The following is a 5,982-nucleotide window of genomic DNA, read 5'->3' as shown; positions in this document are numbered from 1 at the left end:
TATTATACAGAACCATCGATTTTTTATGAAGGGAGAGAACTAGAACATTACGTTTTCTTAAGTCTATATAGATTACTCGCCCCAGGGGAATATTAGTTCAATAAATCAAAATAACATTTGACGCCACATAAGGCTAAATAGTAAAACGTTTACAAAAAAGCTATATCTAATGAAACCCTTTTTATATAGAATTTATAAACGTTTAAACTATACTGTTTCCATAATCTAATGATCGATTCTCGAAATGTGTGAAAAAGAATGTCTCAGTTATTTAATAAACATGCATAATTATAGTACGTTAACAAAATCAAAGGCACATTATGCCTCAGAATTTTTTTTAATTGTCCCGGTAATCTGCCAATGAATAACGTTTTGGAGTCTATAAAAAATCACCATAATTTATAAGCTTTTTGAGAAAAAAAACATTTCCGGGGCATTATGAGCCTTTAAATCTTCTGGCTGTTGTGTAGTTATTGCATTAGGGTGCTAATACCTTAAGCAATGATTCAATACATGAGCTATATAAATAAAAAAGTAAATATAAAAACACTCTTTTTTCATACAGATCTATTTCTTTAATTATTTCAGACTATATTTTGCTAAGCTACAGGCCGCATAACTTTACCTTCATACACTTTAAACGCAATTACAACATTCTTCACATTAACTTCATATCAACATTACATAAGGCAATGACTTTCATAAATACAAATTAACATGAAACACACAAAAGAACGCTAACTCTTGTCTACTTATACAAACTACCATAAATCCAGTGTTTGGATCATCTGTCCCTTGCACTACATAGTGATAAAGTATACATGTAAGTAAAACACAGGGACCTAGAATAACAATATCAATGTTAGGACTACAGATTTTGTTGATTAAATGTCCTAACATTTCTTCGGAAGTCAGGTAGACACCGACATTTTCCATTTCTCATTTTCTTTGCTTTAAGGATTCCAGGACATTTGGTATCATAGCAAGGGTTTCTTCTGCAAAATAAAAATAGAATATTGAAAATAAATAAATAAATAAATAAATAAATAATGTTTACTTTATTCTCATGTCTATTAGAATCCTAATATTAACATTTATTAGAATATCAAGAAAACGTACACGAAGTTCAAAGTTTGTATTCTTGCTAAGTAAACACCATTGTCACCAGCACCGTCATCGTTAAAGTCGTCATCGTTATCGTCACCAGCATTGTCTTCGTCATCAACATCGTCATCTTGATCATCACCATTATCGTCATCGTCATTGTTATAGTCGTCACCATCTTTAAGCTTTCCATGACCTGCAACATTATTGGTAAGAATTCTAAATAACCTTTGGTTATTGGTCGTACTCGTCTAAGATAAGATAGCTTTGTAATCTAGCAAAATGAAATATTGAAACACCCTGAAATGCACGTAAATCATAAATTACGAGCATTTAGAGGATATAAAAAATGAAATAATCGCAAACAATTACTGTATTTCTTGGCTACCCAGTACATTACAGCATCTTGATAGTACAAGTATAAATATCAAATACAGAAAAAAATAACTGAAATGTATATCATTTATATACGAAAACCAGAAACCTCTCTAAAACAACATATTCACATCACAATCTGTCAGTATACTCTTGATAAATGACCGCGCACATTTAATTAAGAAAGTAGAAATTTTGTTTCTAGTAGAATGTTTTTATTTAATACAGCAAATGCCTCATTAAAAATGTCTCTGTAAGTAGCAGACGTGACATAAAAACGAAGTTTTCTCACCACCCTTCTTGTCATTGACATTTTTCTTCGAGCGTTCCTTGTCCAAAACACTGTTACCCTCCCAGCAACCATTTTCACTTCAATCTCTTTTACTGACGTGTTGCGATTTTCCTTCAGATTGTCTTGTCGAAGTAAATCAAATTTCATGCGTTTGAAGAGTTGGCTTATATAAGTTTCACCGCTGGCACTGGACTTCAGTTGACAACTAAAATATTTGTTAAAAAATCAGCATGGACAAAAGACAAGGTAAATTTCATGTATATATAGGTCTTTAAAGCGCGCAATTGCCTCTAAATGTCGCAACCGCCGCTAACTGTCTAAAACTATTTTGCTGTTGAATGTCGCAATGTGTGACGTTAAATGTCGCACCATTTTCCCTTACCGTTAAATGTCGCACCACCACCGTTAAATGTCGCAATTGTCTAAATTCATGTTAAAAAACTGATGTTTATGTCAGTATTTCCGTTATATCTCGGTCACATATTCACGGAATGAACGCCCACGAAAGAGCCACGGATTAATTCCGGCATCGTCCGTAGCTACTCGTACAGGTCAGTAGATCTCCGTATTGTAACCGTAATCAATCGTAGTAGTCCTTGTATATCCGTAGCGATCCTTGCCAATTTTTTTGAACATGGCATAAAAATTGCTACGGAAAAATCAACCGTAGCGTATCCCTGCGTGCCTAGTCCGTACAAAAACTTAAACCGACCTTACCACTGATACGTGCTAGTCGCTACAAAAACTGTAAAATACTAGACGGTTTAAATACGTACTAATTGTCGTTCGTAAGTCCAGAGGCCAAACCGGTTACGGAATTACCGGTCTACCACTGTTTAGTATTAAGTCATGTACTTTTTCAAGGTATAAAATACTACCTTCGTGTTAATTTAAAACATTAACATATTTTTGAAGGAACATTCAATAAATGTTAATTGCCATTTACTGGCTGCAACTTTATATTGAAATGGCTTAGAATGCGGAGGCAGCCCAGCAAACACATGACGTTGTTTCAATGTTTTCAGACGTTAGAGTCCGACGTTCGATAGACGTTGGAATTTAGTTGTATATGAAAGTTTTTTAGACGTCGGAATCCAACGTCAGTCCAACGTCATAAAATGACATAAATCCAACCTCTATTCAACGTATATACAACTAATTTCCAACCTCATGCGACAATAAATGCTAGTGTTGCGACATTTAACGACAATGGAAAGTCTTGCGACATCTAACTTTACCCTTGCAAGATTTAACGGCAGAAGATTTTTTTTACTTTAGCGGGGAGCGCAACATTTAGCGGTAATGGTGCAACATTTTGCGGAATTGGTGCGACATTAAGCGATAAAAGCGAAATATAAAGGCGCAACAATCAGCAAGCACATTCTTGCCGTCTGTTCATGGTCTGTTTTGTTAGATAATCAGTCAGTGCATTTATTTAAAATACCTCTAAAATCTATGGGCTTTTTTTAGATTGTTTGTTTGTTTGTTTGATTGATTTTACGCCTTTATCCAACAGTATTTCAGTCATATAGGCGGGTAGTTTCCTAACCATCGTTCCTGGAGAGTTACCACCGAGTACTAGACTACCCTTCCTCCGCCGCTAAACTACAAAGCTCTCCCGGGGATCGAACCCCAACGCCAGAGAGCGGTAACTGGATAGAAGTCATCGACTTTTTTAGATCTGAATCAATTTAAGATATTAGCATCATGAACATTATTGTAACAGTTTGTGATATCATGATGCATCTGAACCGCAAGTAAATAATAGATACAATGCTTTGAATTGTATATACAATCTTGACAATTCAAAAATCTACCGGCACGTCTCTGCTGCTGAAATAGCAAGATGACGAACATTTATCTGTTCATAATTTACACATACAACAATTACATGCCTCCTCGTCCCAGATTTGTTTCCCTTTGCAGGTTTTTTGAAGACTTTCTCTCTTCAGGCCACAGACGCAGCTAACATATACTTGGTACATACCTGTTGTAATGTATGATTACTAGATTGATATATAAATGATCTAAATCAACTATATATAATATAATTAAGATTAAAAACGCATAAATCGGCGCTGCGATATAAGTCACTTTTTTTGTCATACATTTTTTTAACGTCTGTTGACGCCCTTAAAAACTTAGAATTTTCATGTTTTAAATTATGAAATTCAAAATATGTTTTTCTTGGGTCGTAATATTCATGTTCTAAAGACTAAAAGGAATTGCCATCGCAACCTGTGAACATATTAACATAGAGATTGTCAGTCGATTTTTCCCTACAGTCAAGCTTTCCGGCTGAATGATTGACTTCCGATATGGAGTCTGAAAAACAAAGCACCAGTATCATCACAATGTCAACAAAAAAAAACCCAAAAAACCCACACAAACACACAAGAAACATAAAAAAAAAAAACATACTTCTGAAATGTCATGACAATCTTCTTCTTTTGTTTTACATTTTTGGAATACAGTCGTTGTGCTCGGGTTATCGACAACAAGACTAATGTCAATTGTCTCAAATGGTATGTCTATGTACCGGATTTCGTAGCTTGGTGTAAAATTACCTGAGTTATAAAAAACGTATGTTAAAGCAACAACAATAATTAACAACAGCAAACAAACGAGCAATACATCACACAACAATGGAGATGATGGTCTGGATATATAATTGTTATTGTATACATTTCTGTAAGTTTGTGGTAAATGTCAATTGGTCATAAGTTTAGGCAGCAAAGAAAAAAATGAAATATTCGTGGTTTAAACTATTCTTGTTGTATTACATCTCTCAGACACTCTATTTGACACCCAAAAGTCGATAATTTCAATGAAAATTAATGGTGTGTCGTCTGCAACAATCAACAACCATGTGTTGGTTGGTAAACAGTACGTCACGGGCTACGATTGCTGAGTCGTGATTCGTACTTTCGTCTTTTTGCCCAGCCATACGAAATATTTTACATAACAGAAAATCAAAAAATAAATAAATAAATAAATAATGAAGATTGTGTTTGAATCGTTGAAAATCAAGTAAAATTGCTATTCACTTTAAATAACTATTATTTCATAACTGTATGTCGTGGAATAGTTTTGAAAACAAATATATCCACTTAAGTGTATTGCAGTTCACTTTCATGATATTGAATTTCTTTTTTCAGGAATTTACATTAGCATTCATTCAGTACGCATTGAAAACCTGAACATGAATTTGCTTTTCAGCATTATGCGGTTTAACTTTTTTATCTGAATGGTAAAAGAAATAGAAAATAAATGATCATTATGTTAATCTTTTTTGATACCTTTACTTGCTTCTCCGAGGTGGTAACGGGTTGACAAGAATTAATAGCATTCGTGCAGCAACCGGAACATCTGAATGCAAGTGTACATGGTGGCCATACGGAATATCCCGGCCTTTTTGGCATCATTACCGTTTGTAAACTTGATGAACATGTATCGAAATTTGCTTCGGGTACATTTCCTGTGAAATCTGTCAAAAGAATTGCTTTCTTTAGGACAACATATCACGTTTCGAATGGCGTACAAATTTTGCTTGAATCAAATACAGAAAGTTTTAAACATGACCAGTAACTTAAATCCAGAGAAGCAGTGGTCTGGTGATTAAGGTCTTTATCTCTCAAACCAAGGATACATGAGTTCGAGCTCTATAGGGGCCACGCCAAGCTTCCTCATATGACACCAGTACTGGTTAGTATCAGGAAGTGGATTAAATAAGCTACAGCCATTCTTCACAATCGAATTTGAATTATTTTCACAAATAAATGATAATTACTTATGTTTGAAACAGCTTTATATAACTTATAACTAGTACGAAGTGTTATTCTTTCGTATCAACTTTATTCATTATGACTAATTACATGGTATTAAAAGTTTCTAACGTATCAATCGAAAACTTACAACCTAATTAAATGTATTAGAGTAACAATCTTATGACTAGCATACAAGTTCATACCTTATGACTTCTATGAACTTTCTCCCTTATGACTTCTATGAACTTTCTACATTATGACTATCATACAAGTTCATACTTTATGTCTATCATGAAGTTTCTTCCTTATGACTTATACATGTATGAAGTTTCTACCTTATGACTAGCATAAAGTTTCTACCTTATGACTATCATGAAGTTTCTACCTTATGACTATCATGAAGTTTCTACCTTATAACTATCATGGGGTTTCTACCTTATAACT

The 5,982-nt window shown here is 34.0% G+C and overlaps 1 long non-coding RNA gene across 1 annotated transcript; it reads right to left on the bottom strand.

The window, feature by feature from the left end:
- Window positions 1-722: 722 nt before the first annotated feature.
- Window positions 723-1,872, bottom strand: LOC132719259 (uncharacterized). The gene is made up of 3 exons (XR_009624194.1): window positions 1,772-1,872; window positions 1,120-1,300; window positions 723-995 (listed from the first exon to the last, which is right to left on the bottom strand). It is a non-coding gene; the product is annotated as an uncharacterized LOC132719259 (long non-coding RNA).
- Between the last annotated feature and the right edge of the window lie 4,110 nt (window positions 1,873-5,982).

The sequence above is a fragment of the Ruditapes philippinarum genome, unplaced genomic scaffold (assembly GCF_026571515.1).
Source record: "Ruditapes philippinarum isolate M1 unplaced genomic scaffold, ASM2657151v2 ctg16635_1_1_1_1, whole genome shotgun sequence".
NCBI lineage: Eukaryota > Metazoa > Mollusca > Bivalvia > Venerida > Veneridae > Ruditapes > Ruditapes philippinarum.
This window is presented reverse-complemented; position numbering and strand designations above follow the sequence as displayed.